This window comes from Pogoniulus pusillus, chromosome 22 (genome assembly GCF_015220805.1).
Source record: "Pogoniulus pusillus isolate bPogPus1 chromosome 22, bPogPus1.pri, whole genome shotgun sequence".
Taxonomy (NCBI): Eukaryota; Metazoa; Chordata; class Aves; order Piciformes; family Lybiidae; genus Pogoniulus; species Pogoniulus pusillus.
In genome coordinates this window covers 12372990-12391851 of record NC_087285.1, presented here as the reverse complement: position 1 = coordinate 12391851, position 18862 = coordinate 12372990, and the positions used below count along the sequence as shown (strand labels likewise).

Below are 18862 nucleotides of genomic sequence, written 5' to 3'. Positions count from 1 at the left end.
ACCTGAAGAGATAAGATGACAATAAGTCAATGCATATAAAGAATAGATATAACAGAAAAAAAAGAATAATAGCTGCAGGGAGTGTTAGGTGAGGCACTGCCAGCCAATTCTCCACTTTTTGTCTGTCATCTGGAGTGATTGTCACAGAAACTGGTCACTATTATCTCGACTACAGACACTTTCTTCTAGGAAATTCATGACAGTGGACATCTTAATGAAATATCTTAACAAATAAAACCCAAAAGCTCTTTAATTATTTGTCATAAGGGAATGATGACGATGATGATCTTTCAAAGCATCTGACTGTAAAATTTTAAATAGAAATACAATCTTTAATATAAGTTTCTTAAAAGAGATTAGAATGAATCTGTATAAAACCCATTGTGTTCTTTTATTGGAAAGAACTTGTCATTTCCAGTCCAGTGTTCTCAGCTGGCAATTATTGTTGCACCTACATCTTTTTGCCTTTCATGTACTATGAGCTAGGTGGAAGAAAACAGTCTTACATCAAAGAACTAATATAAAAATAGGTTTTAAAAGCTTTGCAAAGAGGATGCTTTAGAAAACGCATCAGATGCCATTCTACTGTCCAAGTGAAGCAGAAGTTATTAAACCACACACATCCAGAGTTAGAAAAGAATGGTTCACTCTGCAGGAGGAAGATGAAAGGCCCCCAGTTGCTAAGAAAGAAATAATAAGAAACTGTTACCATCTGTACAGATATGAACAGCTACAAATGAAACACTACTGTGCACTAGCTAAAACTTGCACACTTCCTTATATTTGTCACATCTTTTCCATCAGCTTCTCAATGTTTTTTCATTTGATGTTAGTCCCATTGATTATATTTGCACAGAACATCTCTGAGTAAATACTTGGTTCTAAGATAGCAACTTTCATGACTCAGGGAGGATTCAGAGAGCACTACAGTTCTAGGAAAAACTGATTTGTATTTTTACTTTCCTTTTGGTGTGCTGGGTGCACTCACTCATAGGCCAATTCCATTCACTTTTGAGGGAGCTTTAGCAATCCAGCCTACTATCCTCCAGAATATTGCTGTCCCAAATCTGTTTTTTTCACTCTGTGTGGAAAAAAACAATTGACACACAGAGTTATTTATTTCATTCCAGTTCTATACAGAAAAGTGCACTAGGCTGAGAAATTATTTCAACAGCAGAAAGGTTTTGTAGTGTAAAGATGTTTGCTTCAGTTCAAAAACTGATGCATGGAAAGAATCTGCATTCAGAACTATATATGGCATTATCTGTTCTACAGTAACGTAGTAATAACCTTACTTTACACTTAATTAGTCCAGAAACAGACATCCAATTACTCTGGCATCTAGGATTTTTGTGGTTTTAAAGACAAGCTTCAAAGTACATAAAAGCCTTAAAAGTCTGACTTTATGCCTCTTAAATCCCAAAGTCAGGTTCTTTAGCCAAGGAAGCTGTGCTACAATCTTTATGAAATATTTATTTAATAAACCTCTGAATTGATTTAGCATCCCAGAAAATAAAAGCCTATTGAACTTTTCATTTATTCCAGTCTAGCTCCGACCCATTGCTTTATTTGACATAAGCAATTCATCTTGTTGAAGCCCCTGTTTAAAGGTTATGACAGTTCGCACAGGACACGATAGAACTTGTAATATCATCACTGACAAGGCTACAACCTTCATTTGTTGACATCTTATCAAATAGTCTCATTCTTATTTAAATCTTGGCCTGAGTTACTTAAAATGACAGTTCTCAACTGACAGCGACTGAGTCAGCCAGTAATTGCTGCCCAAAATAATAGAAATTCATAAAAATAAATGATAGGAAATAGTTATTTTTAACATGTGTGACTTGGTTCCTGAAATATCACTCAGTGACACAGAATAACTACTCATGGAAAGGGTGAACCAGCTAGAAACCTGAAGTAGGTTTACTCATTGAATAGACAGCATTGCAAGCAACACAGAAGGCTTTGCTGCCTCCTACTTTTCCCCTCCACAGTGCTGCATCCAGCTTTGTGCAGGACCTAGAAAGACATTCATTGTGAGGGTCGTATATCTGCCAAATTCTGTCCAAACAGCTAGAAAACTTGAGCTGCTTAGTGAGGGTAGGGTCAGTCAAGCTAGGTTTCATTTGCCATCTAACCAGGATTTTAAAACAAGCCTTCAAAGGAGAAAGAGTTAAACATTGTCACTGTTAAGCATCTTCTCTCCAAAGCACAAACTTGCAGATACACAAGTACATCCTTAATAATACTCAGATGTAGAACATGAACATCAGGCAAAATGAACTTCAATAGTAGAAGCACCACGAACACCAATTTAAACTCAGGTTTAGAGCTGCATGAGGTATGTTTTGTTGGCCCATTACATAAATTAACTTTTTATAATTGGTAGTTGTGTTTCATGTTCTCCCATTAGCATGCAGCGTAGGTCAATGCTCTTGTGGAGAATTCATTGTCCCCCCATTATTCAGCAGGTTTACTATTTGGTTTAGAGCAACCATGACTTTTCAGAGCTGTGGCTAACCCTGAGGGTGAAAGAAGTGCAGCTTTACCAGAGCTGAAGGAAACCAGAGACTGTCAAAGCTGCTAGTGATGCTGAAGCTGACACTAGCTGCAAGTCTGCATTTAGTCTGGGAAAGGCAGACTCCCCCAGGGAAGGCATAGTGACAGAGAAGGTACAAGTCTAGCCTTTGAAATGAGGTGTTAAACATGTCAATAAAGTTGCTGATCAGAACTGATAGTTGGGAACAGGAAGCTTAAAAACTCCAACCAAACAAATACAAAAACTCCAAAAAAATCAACAGCAACATCATCAACTGAAAGATGGATAAAATTTACACAATTGGCTTTGAAATACTTCTTTTTCACTTGTCCACATGTGGCTCTGGCTTATAGCACTTTGTTTGACAGAAACAGAAGCCCAACTGTGTAATAACAGACTATAAATCTAGAGCTAAAGCCAAGAGAATCAGACATATTTCAGTTTGTACTCTTACATCTACCTCTGCTCTTGCCAGGCAGATCCAGAGAATGAGTTGAGTGACCTAGTTAAAACTGCCCAATTAGCTGAAAGAATGACACAATATTGAAGAAAGTGAAAAAGAGTGATACACTGGGGAGGGAGCTGTCAGGGACTCTGCTAGGAGTGGGGAGGATCATTCTACTTATAATGAGAACAGACTTAAGTTTCTAATCCTGTTACTCCTACTTCTTGTAGATATAGGAAACTTTAACAAGGTAGGCCAAAAGATGTTTTATTTTGCTGTAGATGAGGCGGTTTGTGTCCATTCTCAAAGAAGAAAGGCTGAAACATCTTTCTGATGCTATTATAAACTACATTAACTAGGAAACAAGGTACCAAAAGCTGAGCTCATAGCAAATATTTTTTTCATCTTTTTCCACTAAGGAAATCATACATTTTCCAGCAGTATGTTTAAAAGGCTTATTTGCCAAATGGTAGCACCTTCTAGGAAAACAAAACAATTTGTATTTATTTTCCATTATTATCCTTAAGGACATTAAGGTCCAACTTCAAGGCAGTAAAGGGAAAAATAGTGAAAATACAGAAATAATAGCAACGTACTTTGGATCAAGAGAAGCGACCAAATTCAGATAAGCTAAATTCCTTTGACAACAGCTCTACAAAGGCAGCAGAACAGAGTGAACTTACGGAACATAGTACAGCAAAGTCTCTCATCGCATCAGACAAGTAAGACTCCCTCGCACTGTTACTGCACCTGCTCTGGTGGTGTTCAAGTTTTTGAGGCCACTGAGAAAGAGCCTGAACTTGGCACAGTAATTAATACATTCAGAATAATCTCAGTCTCTCATCCTCTTGACAAAATAGCTAGTAACTGAAAATGAATATGTACTATCCAGAAATTGTGTAGGATTTCAGAGATTGCACAGAGGTCAACCACCACTGCCACACACCTTTGAAAACAGTCATCTGATATAACCCCTCTCTTCTGCTGTTAGACTCTTCTGTAGCCAAAGAAAATTAGCAGAGTGTATGCGGTGTCACTCAGTCATGCCTGGTGGTCAAACAGGATGGCAGGATTTCCCTATTAGCAGGCACTAATGATGTAGCATTTATGTGTGATTAACTGTTATAGTGAAAGGCTGTACATCTCACAGTCATAGTGTTTCCAACTGAGCAATTAAGAAGCAAGCTTTAGAGTCACTGCTTTTGACCAGCTGTAAAAATAGATCATAGCTAGTGGGATGGCAGCTCTTCAGTAAGGTATTCTCTGCCATTTGAATGGAAGTGATGCTCTTCCTGTAAAGCTCATTCTCCTAATCCAATTCCACTCCTATTTCTTTGCATATACTGATGGTAGCTCTGTTGTTTTGAACCACCTCATTTGCCTACCCATATTTTCTCCAGGAGTGACGAACTTGACAATACTGTAGTGTGTGTGCTGTATGAGGTCCCTTTCAAGCCAACAAATGTGAGCATTCTGAATTTTTCCTGGTGGAGATAGTGACAGCAAGATCACTAGGAACTAAATGTAAATCACAAGGTACAATTTCCTCCAGATGATACAAAGCTATAAAAGAGGTTATACATCTCGAGGCACATGTTTTGGTGCCCTGCAAGTCCTTATATTATATGCCTGTATGTGAACAAATAAACATCTGCAATTCAGACAGAATACCAAGACCTAAATAAGACTCGAATAAGGCTTCTGCATACCAGAAGGGGAAGAGACAGCTCCAACATCTGCTGCAGCTTCCACAGATGAATCCCTTTCTCATGCTAGAGTAGCAGAGAGGAGGCACCAGTGACTTCATGCTTTGTCCTTGAGATTAGTGGATAGAACAAAGAAGCTATCCTTTGCAAGGACAATCAGTACCATAAGAGGGATGCACATAGTTTAAGAGGCAGAGCATGCAGCATTACTGGAAATAAAGTAACTCTTTATTCTGCTTCCCCATATTAATTAAGTCCTCTCTCACATTTTTTTCTTTCAGCTCTCTTTCCTACTTGAAAGCAACAAAACAATTTGGAAAATGAGGACTTGTAACTTTAGGCAGGAGAAGCCACTAAACTCAAAGTGTAGGTCTTGTTGCCAGTACTGTCTTTTTTTTTTTTTTTTTTTTTTTTTGAGACAGTTTTACGAATAAGAGGGAGCAGTACAGAATGCCAGTGAATTACACATCCTGAAACACAAAATTTCAGCATTGCCATGACAAATTGTTAATGTGATCTTTAACATCAAGACTCTGCAGTGTTCTCATTAAGTACTTATAGATAGGACAAAATAGTTATTATACAAAGGCATGGGAACACATTCAATTTAAACTCTGTGAATAAAACTAAACCCCAGAACAAGCAAGGTCATTACAGCAATTATGAATATTGAGTGAGTTTCACTGTCCTCTGTTTGATGTGAAATTCCTCACATACACCTCAACCAAAATGAGCTTGCTGTACAACGTATTTTCTTCATGGATAACCATTTCAGTCCTTGGTTAAGTCTTAAATGCTATTATAAATCAAGGCAGGTTTCAATGAAGCCTTTTCCACTCTCAAAGATTTTAATGCTGTCTAGATTATCCCTTCACCGTTCAATCAATTATGAAAATCAACAGAATGGAAAAGTGTTATTTATGTGATGAAGAGCTTGCAAGTGCATAAAACCTATGTGGCACACAAATTTTACAATACTGACAAATTCTATGCATTCTGCCCAATCACTATGATAAATCAAATCACTGAACTCCATCTGCAGACAAATTCTCCAGATACTTGGGTGTCTTCATATCAAATAGCCTGCAGGTGTGCAAATAAACATTCTTAGCTCAAAGCAGATGTCAATATCTAATTAAAGCACATAATTTTAAAGTGTGTGGTCTTGATGCTATCTGCAAACCAGAATATTCTATACAGCACATTGCTGCTTGTCAATATCAGTATGGGGACACATTGACAGGAACTGGTGAAACACTCAATTAAATTACTAGTAAACAGACAAACGAAAAAATCCCTATGTAGAAGTATAACAAAAGCATCCCATTAGATACAAAAAGGTTGCAACTACTTTCTCAAGTACACAGAAGATCTAAAATTGGTTTGTCTATTCTCTCATGAGAAATTCAAGACTAATAAGACTTACATCATGCACATAAGAGGATGACTATTATCATGGATGATGGGACAAGAAGCTTCATCAGGCTGGATATTCCACTTCTGAGGCACTGGTCCAACAGAACTGCTTCTAAATAGAGTTATGAAAATTCCAGTGGTTAAAATGATATCCCAAATATAAGTGTTTTTAGAGAAGGAGATTGTTTTAATACAGCATCAATTACCTCAGAACAGGACAGTCACTGCTAATTATATTCTAGACAATTAATGAACAAACATTTTGACAAACCCAGGAAATATGGTGGCCTAGTAGAAGAGTGTTCCTCTCCATTCTTAATAGTGGAAATCTAGTAACATTCACCCCTAAGGTTACATTCTAGATTTCCATTGCAACTTCTTTATAAAGATGCTTAGAAAAAGAAAAGTCTGAGAAAGTGTTGAACACTGAAATGTCTAATAGCTTGCAGATACACAAGTTGGGCTTTCTTTAAAATAGAAATATCCCTCTTTTTTCGTCTTACAGAAGCAAGCTCTTGTTCTCTACATGTTAATGAAATTTTCATCTAGATATCAGGGGAGGGCTACAGGCTCAAGTGTCAACATGGATATCAAAGACACTACTATATCGAAGATCCTGCATCATAAGCAACTGCCAGATACACTTACTGAATGTAGGTTAAGCATTGAGGGTGCTGAAGAGCAGCTACTTCATAAAACTAAAGGACCTGAGGGGCTGGGTATTCTACTTTTTCTGCTTCTTCAGAAATTCCAGTTTTGAGACTTGCTATTTCCTCTTTTATTTTTAACTATCTATAGAGATTTATTAAAACAAGTAGATAAAACAATGCGAAGACTGAGAAATGTTTCAATTAGTTTAGAGTTAGAAAAAATTGCCTTTATTTCAGAACTCTGTCATAGCCCAAAACTTACACATTTGTATTCAAAGTGGGGAGGACATGGCTTACAAAAACACTTCTTTCCTATCTGCACCAACACCTTTATAGGTTCCATTTGTCAAGGAGAATCACTGTTTCCATCTTAGAAGTTTGTCATCAAGTGTAGTATGGGGAACAAATATTTAAAAAAAATTTCCTAAATCTGTGTAGTTCCAGGTTAAAAAACCAAACAACAACCAAAACTAAGCCCCACAATTAAGGAGAAATTATTACCATTATAAAACTGAAGTGTGTTAGGTGAAGGAGATGACAAACACCAAAGCCCTTTGATTTTGCAATGAAGAGTCTGTTAAAAATTTGATTAGGCAAAAGAAGAAAAGAAACCCCAGTGAAAGAGCTTCAATACAAAATATAGTTATGGTGTTAAGTTTTGTATAGCAGATGCTCCATTTTGCAGTAAACACAATTTTAGCATTAAGACTGCTTACAATAGTAAGATTAAAAGCAATTAATCAAAAGTCAATACGATGACTTAGAATAGACTCTCGCTGCTTGCTACCATAAATGACAATGAAGTTCATGGAAACAAGAATAAGAATAATAATCATACAGATATTTTTTGCTCTCTTTCACTGGAGTGGAACATTCCATCCCCTATTTACACATCAAGCATTGGGTCAATGAGCATTTGAGAAGTGTTCCTTTTTTCCCCTTGGAAAACACACATACATAACTAAAGGACAGATTTCACATCAGCCAAAAACGAATACAAACATTTCTGCACTCCTGTTCATAAGGGCAATAATTCTAGAAATTTTATTTCTACTGCATAAACAAATAAACAGTGACAAGTGGTATCAGAACATGCCGCTGCGATTTGACTGGCAGAAAGTCTAGGCAAGCAAACCTAAAGAGTGCTCTGCAGACAGTCATTTTAAAAACCTAATTTCTTGCTTATAAATTAGAATCATGGGTCATTAAACTTTCTGTGCTAAACATGATGCTACCCAACTAGTCAACCAAGGCAATAAGCCATGAAGGACAAACTAGATTATATATTTCCCTAATTTAAGTTTGGAAAATGGAAGAATCATTGTCAACTAGAAATGATTTTGTTATGCACTGATCTGTGGTCATGTAATTCAGCTATGACATTCAAGGTAATATTGCCATGGAAGTTACTTGAAAAAGTTCCACATTCTCTGTGTAGAGAACTTCACATTTCTTTTACCTTATTATTTCATGGCACTTGTGTGCATTACTGAAGTACCTTGTACCTGACTGCAAAACATTCCAGGAATGTGTGATAGGAATAAGGATTCTGTAGTCTTTTTCTGAACTTCTCTGCAAACTTGTGTTTCTTCCTTTTTATGATAATGGTTCTACTAATCACACTACCTACATGTGATGGTTGGGCGCCCACGTTGGGCGCCAATTAAAAAATGTGATGGTTTGGGCTCTTACCCGCCCCCCCACACTTTGTATTTGCCCCAGCTAACTCAGACAGACCCTGGGAATATAGATGAAGCAATTTATTTACAGCTAGCAGAATTTACAAGCAGCTATTTACAATATATACAGTTATATACAGTTATATACAGAAATATACAAAGGATAAACGATACAAAAGCACAACTCCCCTCCCAGAAACCTGAGTCCCCAGGAGGGGCTCTCAAACCACCCCAACACCTCCCCCCGGTCCCTCTCAACCTTACCCCAGTTCTCAGGAAGAAGAGAGGTGCAGCCAAGAGGTTAGGGAGCAGGGTCAGAAAGCAGTGATGTTAGAAAGATGTGTCTCAGTCTAAGGCAAAAGCAAGAGAAGACAAAATGGAGAAAAAGTCTTTCTTCTTCCCAGAGTTCTCAGCGTGGCTGTGAGAGAAGTTGACATCAATTGTTTTTCATTCCACTGCCCGTTATCTAGTTCTTTTACCAAAACATTCTAGCTTGCTTCAAACTAGCACACTACATAACTCTTGAACTTCCTTTCTATGTAACCTTTTGTAAATCAATCTTTGCTTGCAGCTTTTCAGTAATTTCTTTCCCCTCTTATAGCTTTTATCACGTCAACATGACCACATTACTACTCTCTTCTTACCCAAGGACATGCCCTAGGGTGTCTCTCACAGACCTGAGCTATCCTGTTTTATATTGTGCTAAACATCTCTTTACAGTCAAGTGATGATCAAAATGTACTTTGCATTTTCCTAAACCCCTGTATCAGTCCTGTTTCATCACTTTCTGTAAACAGAATTATTTATTAAACTAGAATATTGAGAACACTATGAAATAGTTTTGAGGGACTAGGCTAGACATAGATGTCTTTCAGTTTGCCTCAGGTCTTCCCAATTTTTTGTGAGTTTAGTGGTCAGCATTGCCATTTTACTCTTAAGTAATATATTAAACTACTTCTAAACTATGACAATTTTAACACATTTGATATTACTGATTTTTTTTTTCAAAATCACCATTCTGAATGCCTTCAATCAAAAAGGTCCAAGTTCTACCCAGTTAAATATTTTAAATTAAGACATGGCAACACAATTTACAATTCACAGACTTGTCTATTCTCTTTATCCTACATCAATTCATGCTGAAAAAGACAATGAGGAGCAGCTGAGGGAGCTGGGAGTGTTCAGCCTGGAGAAGAGAAGGCTCAGGGGAGACCTTATTGCTGTCTACAACTACCTCAAAGGAGGTTGTAGTCAGGCAGGGGTTGGTCTTTTCTCCCAGACACCCGGTGATAGCACAAGAGGACACAGTCTCAAACTGCACCAGGGCAGGTTTACGCTGAACATTAGGAAAGGAATTCTTCGTGGGAGGAGTGATTGGCATTGGAATGGGCTGCCTGGGGAGGTGGCGGAGTCACCATCCCTGTAGGTGTTTAAAAGGAGGCTGGATGAGGCACTTTGTGCCATGGCTTAGTTAATTAGAAGAGTTAGGTGATAGGTTGGACTCTGTGATCCTTGAGGTCTCTTCCAAGCTGGTTAATTTTGTGATTCTGTGAAATAATCATTGCAACAGATTTTTACTTAAAAGATTAGATCAATGATCCAGAAATGTTTCTTTCATAATATCAATTTGTTTCTCATAGATGAAAAAGTTTTGATAAATGAAAATTAATCATGGAGTAACAGCAATATTTAAAATAACTGTTTTTATTTAGAGAAGTTAAACACCAAATGGACATTTTATTTTGTAAGCATTCACAGTGGTCATCAGTCTGGAAGCAATAAAATCTGCAGCTGATTTTCACCTGCTGAGACCACTGACAAACACTGAAAGCATTAACTTTCTATACCCTTAAAAAGCAAAACATCTTTTAGTGTACTGCTCATGGATAAGCCCAGATAAATAAACAGGACAATGAACTCAAGAGTGAAAACACAAGGTTTTCTAAGAAAAGAAATACCACTCTTAAGCTTCTAAGTAGCATTCTACTCCCTCCAGTATTATTGGAGAAGGGATTAAAAAAGTGGTAAAAAGACACAAAAAGTTTGGATCTTTAATATTTCCTGGTTGGGATCTTATTACAACCAGTATTTTGGGAACAGTTTTCTAGGTAAAAAGCCAAGGTGCATCAGTTTGTTGGTTTTGTTCTCTAGTGTGATTTAAGAGCTCCTAGTGCTAGGAGATACAAGGAAACACTCCTGAAATAGTCTTTGACTTTTAGAATTAACTTCTGGATAGATAGATAGCAGCAGTGAATTATCAGATAATTTGGATTATGGCAACTTCTCCCATTCATGTGGTAATTTATTTTCAGTTCAAAAATATTCCATTTACAGGAGTATGATCTTGATTGTATACTTTCATTTTTTTCCTCACTGAAGTCAGCAGACCCAATATGACTCTCTGGTTTATCTACTTCTTATTTTGTCTGCAGATCTGAGTTCTCTCAACCCATATTTCGAGCTCATCAGATGTGAATCAATTCCAAAGTAGAAAGCTGTTTATCTGTGGTTAAAAGTGCTGAGCCCAAGCTAATGAGCCCCTTCGAGACACACTGGCTTGGACTCAGTGCCTGATAATACCTCAGAAGGCACTGGTGTTGAGTAGGTGGAGCAAAGTCTGCTAGCAAAGGCATCTCAGCTTTCCTTTAAGAGCCTGAGCCACTGGTTTCATACAGAAGCAAACTCCTAAATCACACAGGTACTTTTGATAATTCAGCTTGCATATCCTAGCTCAGGACTGACCAAAACCAGCTGACAAATCCTGCAGTAGCAATTCAGCAGGTCGTGTCCATAAGCTCTCTGCCTGGCTCTTCTGCCAGAGGTTACAACACCTCCTGACTGAACACATGCCTGTGAACAAACCTGTAGCTCTGCAGGGCATCGACTCTTAGCTCAACCAGGATACTGCTTTGAGACAGGAACTATGAACCTTTGTGATGGTTTGGGTGTTACCTGTCCCCCCCCACACACTTCGTAAATCACCCAGACAAGACTCAGCTGGCTCTGGAAATTGAATGAAGCTTATATTTACAGCTTAGCATAATATACAAGCAGATATTTACAATATATATACAGAAATGTATAAGGTAAAAGGTAATACAGAAACACAACAGCTCTCCCAGAACCCTGAGTCCCCAGGAAGGGCTCCAAACCACCCTTCCACCTTCTCCCACCCCTCTACCTTACCCCAGATGTTGCCTTGTGCCCAAGGAAGAATGGAGGGCTGGCCAGGGGGGTTACGAAGTAGGTGCATTAATCAGGTTAGGTAAGAGAGAGAGAGAAAAAGAATGCAGCCCACAGCCCGGACAGAGAGTGATGACCATATCTACGTTTTGATTCTTGCTCATACCTTTCAGCAAGCCTATGAGTGAAGTAGACATCACCACTGTTTCCCTTTCACAGCCTGTAATCTAGTTTTTCTCACCAAAACATTCTAGCTAGCTTCAAACCAGCACAACCTTCTTGCTGATTCCTCTATGTGACAATGACCCAGAGCTCAGGTCAGCACCTGCCAGAACTGCTGTAACAAGACTTACTTACACTCACCTATGAAGAGATACTGCAAAATTGTGTGCAGATGTGGGATAAATGGCTGTGGGTTTAAATTCTCTCCAGATCACTTGGTTGTTGTGGACAGCACTGAGAATTCTACACTGCTCAGGAACTGCACCGTCAGAAACCTGCACACTCACAGGTAGAAAAGATAATCACAATGGAGAGACTGGACTGAAAAATCTGATTTCAGGTCAAATATGAATGCTTCAGCTCCTATGAACTTCAGTTACAGAGACACCAAAGCTTGGCAGACAGAATCTGCATGTAGCTCCATCATAAAATGGAAGCTGGTGGCAGATTGCATTACAGTCTTCAACAGCTTGTGAAGGATCAATGATACTGCAGGAGTCCTGGGCAGCTTATTGTACTCCCTTCTGCTTCTTTTGTTTTTGTTAATTAGTTGCATTTGGATACTGCAGCGCAAGATGAGAGAGCAAACTATCTTTTGTATTAAAGAAAGTTTTAATAAGAGTTGAACTTATTTTAAGAATACTTTATCTCTCTTTCTTATCAAAGAAGGCAATTTCCACTCTTCATTGTACTATAGTCTCAAAATATTTATTTTGAGACTATAGGAGATTTAAAGGTGAAAATCCACAAATCAGTTTTAGAGCAGTAGTATCTCATCAAACTTCATTTAGGAGCCATATTCTCTCTTTCGACACTACAACATGAACTGGGAAAAAAATCTGTTCTGATTTCATTGAGCCAATTTTATTGAAGTTCTAACTGTGAACTATAACATAAGAAAAAAAAAAATCTAAACTCCAGGGAGGTAGTTTAGAGCATTTTTACAGGAAACTCTTATTTCATAGCTTTTACTGGACATATAAAATACTAGACCCTACAACTTTCTCAATGGGCACTTACCTCATTTAAGACCAAAAACCCGCTAGAGAGAATGTCTCCAGTACTATTTCTTATCCTCTGACAAGCTGCCTTTATGTGAAATTCTCTTGTCTTTCCTTTTGTTGACTACTTCACCATGTCGGAAACAGTAAAACAACAGTAAGGACAACAGAGGCACTATTTCAACCCACCTCATCGTTTGGAGCCCTTGTAAACAAACCACAGTAGCATCAAAACTTATATTCTCCCATTATCAGGAAAGGATGAGTGAAGTGCTGCTGTCCAAAAGAGCAAAGCAAACAAAACATACTGTATAAGAACTTCAGTTGTTTGGCGTTTTAGTCCTGGAAGCATGCAAAACTACCAAACAACTTGTGAACAGTATAGCCTATCAAGCTCGAGATATGAAGGGTGCTTTCTTGGTAAAGTCAAACCTTCCAAAAACCCTTTGGGTCAAGTTTACATTACCAAAGGCTTTTAAAATTATGAAATTGGCCATTTTGCCTAGTTTTGCTTTTGTCATTCTCAAGAAGACACAGACAATACTCATCCATGAAAGATCAGGATTAGTATACTCCTGCAATACTTCTTTTCCTCAAAAATATAGTCAAAACATGCAATTTCCTCTTACAGATCCTGTGTCTCCTGAGATTATCATAGTACAAAGAGACAAGAGAGGCAAAACATGCCTCTTTTCCCAAGTGGTTTTTACTTTGACAGCACTTTCCTCTTATATCAATATCATTACTTTTCTTGTACTCTCACTTTTTGTGTCTACATCAACTTATTTAATTTCTTGGCACCATCACACCACTGGTGGGAGTAACATAGCTGTCACATCACCTACATTTTTTCTGAGGTCTGAGAAAAGTGATGGCTATGTCAGCTACCAGTCAGTCACAGCAGATGTAATGCAGGGGGAGAGCGAAGGAGAAGAGACCATGGGAGCAAAGACCTTCACATGCCAGTTTCTATTCTGAGCGGGTCTAACACAAGAAACAAAGAAAAGATACAACTGGAAAGCACACCAGAGAGGAGTAGTTTTGAAGCATGTATGGTACCTACATGTACTTTGCAAAAGGTAAAGATTTTAGTTAATGTTAGAAATGAATGAGAGCTTCTGACAAGACAGCATATAGCACAAAGAATAAATGAACAATGGTAAGTCTGTGATCTCCTACAATCTACAGTCCTGGAAACCTACAGTAACATCTGCAGGTTTTTTATTTATATGGTTTAGATACTTCAAGAATTACTTAAGGTCAAATTTCCAGCTGTGAGTACTATGGATGTTCCTCATAGGTGCTGGAAAACAGTGATCCATGTCCTCAAATGCTTTGACAAAAGCTTACTTCATGTGCCAACAGGCTAATTAAGAGAGGAGAGGTATGTGCATCTAATAGGATAGTTGGCTTTAATATTGGCTAAACCTGCCAACTCCTGTCTATAACCAGAAAAAAAGATTCTGACTAGACTGAAATGAGAGGAGACTTTGGCCTTAAAACATGCACACACACACAGAGGTCTACATGATGCTGGCCACATTTCTCAGACAGCCCTTGGAGCTCCCTGAACCTCTCTCTGGCTAATGGAATTCCAGACAAGGTAGAAAATTACTGTATTGGCTCTCTGCATCCTGTGCTGGCTGGCTGATAAGTAGTTGCTTGTACAACTACCAGCTTTTTGGCAAAAATAAAACAATGAATTAATAAAAAGTAGTAATAAAGAGCAACCATCCATGTTTTACTCCACAAGCAGAGAGCTGTACACCTACTATAGAAGAGCCAATTTTGAGGACAGCAAGGTATCATCTTTCAGAAGATTAGAAAGAAGAGTTTGACTGTGCACGTGGAGAGGAGGGGCAGAGATAAGGAGTGTAGGAAGGATGGCCTGGGAGAAAGACAGCAGCCTTGCCCGCCCCCCAAACACTTCTTCAAGTAAATACTGGCAGTTTGCTATCCAATCCAGAGCAGACTATTTACAAGTTCTCTGCAAGACTCAAACCCACAAATTAATTTTAAATAAGAGGCTGCAGAATTGTTTCAGTGTGACAGGAACTTTAACACTGCCCAATATATGCAAGTTTTAACTTCTGAATTTCTGCTTTTCAAATATACTTTTAACTGTTCTAGGCTAAAATATGTATGCTGCATGCTCAGGCAAACCTCCAGCTGCATAGAAATGAAATATTACTGAAAGAGGTTGTTTACAAGAGCTGGATGGAGCAACTAATACATACTATAATATGCTAAGCTCTAATAGCCCCATATCAGTTGCAATTACTTAAAAATGCAGTAGCTTTAAGACTGAGGCAAATTATCTTTATCCACGAACAAACTAAAACAATGGGCAGTGAAATAAATAAATAAATAAATATCTGTGGTAAAAGGTGAAAATTGGTAACAGATAGACTGCAGGCAGTGAAACATGCTTGTTGACAGGACCCTGGAGAATGCTAATGAAGAAAACAAAAAAAGGCTTTTCTTTAATTGTTTCTTACTTACATTGTTTGATCCAGGCACATAGGCTCCATTAAACTACTGAAAACAGCCTGCTTGAGTTTACTCATTACATGAACTTTACTCCAACAGGAGACTCTGGATGACAGCAAAGACTCAATTTTTCCAAAGAATTTTTGTGAGAATACCCACAAGCCCAAGCTGCACACAGAGAGGCAGGGCCAGGGCTGCACCTCTAAACAACTGGGCTCAGTCAAGACATTTATTCAAAAATTAAAAAGCATCCTCAAAATAAGAAGAGAAAACATAGTGTTGATTGGTTTGTTTGGCTGATGCTGCACAGAACTGAAGGCAGAATTATAAGTGACACAGCCCAACCCAAAATCAGCACATGGACCATTCTGTGAATTTAAGTGTTATGCTTACAGGGGTAGAGTGACAACAAAATTTCACTTACCTTTGCTAGTCTTTGTAAAACTGGTAATAAAAATGAAGGCTTGATAAGTTTCAGTTTTGTAATTGTTGGAGAAACTAGTAAAAGCATGGTGCCAGCATGACCAAGACCATTTAGAACTTGATAATGTCAAATTAGGGCACTTGCTTGGAGGGATCTGCCTGCAGTACCACATGGGAGAAAAACTTGCCCAAATGCAAAATAACTCCAGGGTGTTTGTTGTCAGAGGTGCACGAGGGCAGGTGAGCAGGCACAGGATGTTGAACCTGAGGTTGGCACAAGCTGAGGAAATGGGAACAGGCAGTTCCCAGAACAACATTATCTAAATGTCGATGCATCTCTAAAACAGGGAGAAAAAGTTGTTCAGCAGAAAATAGCACAAAGCCATAAATATGCATGCTCCCTAACAAGCAAATAAAACCTTACTCTTCAGTAAAACTCAGAGGTCTCTATTATGCATTATAATAGCAGCAATCTGCCAAAATTGGCTTTGTTTCAGAACAGCGATGGGTATAGGGACAATGGGGTGCAAGGTCTTGGTCTGTCAAATACAGGGGATGCAGAGAGACCAACAAAAGGGTATGGCTATTAGCAACATTAAATCATTTAGAAAATGGTTCTTAGCATCAGGAAGCTTGGTATATTCTCTCCCACAGATCCACTATCTGCATTATCTAGTACTCAGTAGCTAAGACGTTTAAATTCATACAAGATTTGCACACAACTTTATCCACAAAAGATGGGAAGAACAAGCAGCTGAGCTAGTGGTCCAAATTAAGCATCAGAAATACAACACAATTCAAATATTGCTACTAGTCCACTGCCTCCTAATCCTCCTGGAATTACCATATAAATAAAGCATCACTGTGGATTTAGTCAGTTAGTGATCATTTGCAGGTAAACCTCATTACTGGTTACACTAATAGGAAGACTACTAATAGACAGAACAATAATGAGAAGGAGATCTGAGTCTCCCACAGTTTTGTGAAGAAAGTATTCCAAATTAACCTTTTGGAAATCTTAATGACAATATTATTGCACAGATGGACAAAACATGGTATTATTAAAGTTATTTCTGAAAAAAAATGTGATTGCTCATCACAACTGTTCCCCAAGCACATAATCCATGCCCATGGACAAGACTGACAGAGACTGATTTTTCCACTTGTCTAATTGGCCTGAGGATATAGGAAATTAACTGGATTGTGTCTTGCCAGAGCTAGAAGCTTTTCTGTTTGCTAAGAACAGAAAGCAAGCGATACTGCATATTACTTATTGTTATGTCAATTTTCTTGCTGAAAAAAAATAGAGGTAGTTTTCTCTGCTGAGGTAATTATCTCTTTTTGCATAGAAGCTTAGAGTTTATGTTTTGTTTGCTTGATACTTGTTTGCTCTCTTGATTCTGCTATTTATTTAATGTCTAAAAGCTTGCCTTTTTTTTTTTTTTTTAAGACTGGAATTAAGGAGATTATTCCTGTGGAATAAGGAATAGTGAAGGATGACTCAAAATGCTCACAGAAGTAAATGCAAACACATCACTGCTTTTCTGAGAGTTCACACAATGGCCCTGCAATGAAATAGCTGAGGGCAAGGGAACACGCAGCAGAGTACTGACACATCAGCATTACTAACATGCCACACATCCTTTTGAACTCTTTTTTTAGACTCTGCAAGCAGTCCATCTTTGTGTCTTTTTCCCTTAATTCATTTCTCAGTCCTTGAAGCAGAATCAGTATTCCACCTCTGAGAAATACTGCTCTCTGCTCCATCACCATGCAGCCCTTTATTGTGGCTGCCTCCCAGTTAGACTTAGTGCCTAATACTGGGAATTCATTCTGCTGCCTTCGCATTAGCAGGGTCACTTTCTCTGCAACTCATTTCCACATAACATGTCGAAACTACCCAAAGCTATTACACAAGTTACCTTAGGATAAAGCGGACAACAGTTTTCAGTGGTGTGTAGGCTTCTTTCCCTGACTGCTTCCCAAACCAGCCTTGCTTTAAAATACGAACCTAGCATAAAGCTCACAGAAATTCCCAATTCAGTATTCTCCTCTTGTTTTGTTAACAAAAGGATTATTTTTTTATTCCTGTCTCCTTGAGAATTCTTTCATTTTCATATTTAAACTTCTATATTTCTTCCCTGAATCTCCCTGGAAGGAGCTCTTCTGCAGTCTTCCGTGAAGTACTATCAATATTAGTATTCTGCTGCTAATTCTGCTCCTCTGCTCCACAGCCATGCAGCAGACTATCCTAACGTAATCTTATTGTCTGCTATCTGCAGCAATAAAGATAATCTTTTCTGAACCTCCTCACATATTGGCAGTCCGTGGTTTAATGGATTACTCTTTGGAGAAGTTTAAGAATATATCTGAAGCGTAAAATAAAACTTTATCAGAACAGCTTCAAAAGTCAACAAGACACCTACTCTATATTAAAATTGAAAGTTTTTATATTCATGCTCCATTTCTTCCCAATATTATGGATCACTTGTTACTGAAAAAGTCTTTACTTGGCCTGTTCCAAAACCTGGGTGCTTTTAAAGAACCTGGAAAAATTAAAACCTCAAACCAGGAATGCATATTAATGTTGCTTTTTGTATTACCAAATTCTGCAGTAATGTTTACTGTTTCGAGGGGAGTTTATAATTATGCAAATTGCTAAGCAGTCTGCATAATATACAACATGTTTGGGTTCACTGACTAGAAGCTGAGATACATTCCTTTAATACTGCTTGTATACTATGCAATTCAGTTTGGATTTCTTATGCTCCACTGTGCTGTACCTGTCCCCTGCACTATCCCTTGCATTTCAGAATTTATATGCAACCTCAGTACCTCTGCAGACATCTGGCTTTCAGAAATTACTTAAATAATGTATGTGTGTCAACTTAACATTTTGCAAAGCAACATTTTGATAGCCCTGTAGCTGCTGTAACCTGGCGAAGAGACTTTCATTCTTTGCATTATAAACTCAATTATCATAATAGTTATAACTTAAACATTGTGAAAGCTGTTCCAGCCTGCATATTTGACATTTAAGAGGGTGTTGAGTTTTTTTTTCAGTCTAAAATTTCTTACATAGAATCATAGAATCAGTAAGGGTTG

At 38.1% G+C, this 18862-nt stretch overlaps 1 long non-coding RNA gene across 1 annotated transcript in view; it reads right to left on the bottom strand.

Moving 5' to 3' along the window:
• Window positions 1–251: 251 nt before the first annotated feature.
• Window positions 252–18862, bottom strand: part of LOC135184997 (uncharacterized) — a 125700-nt gene continuing 107089 nt past the window's right edge. Inside the window, exons 2-4 of the long non-coding RNA XR_010306316.1 lie at window positions 6120–6221; window positions 4697–5776; window positions 252–1081 (exon numbers count right to left, since the gene is read on the bottom strand). This is a non-coding gene — a long non-coding RNA (uncharacterized LOC135184997). The remainder of the gene's footprint in view (window positions 1082–4696; window positions 5777–6119; window positions 6222–18862) is intronic.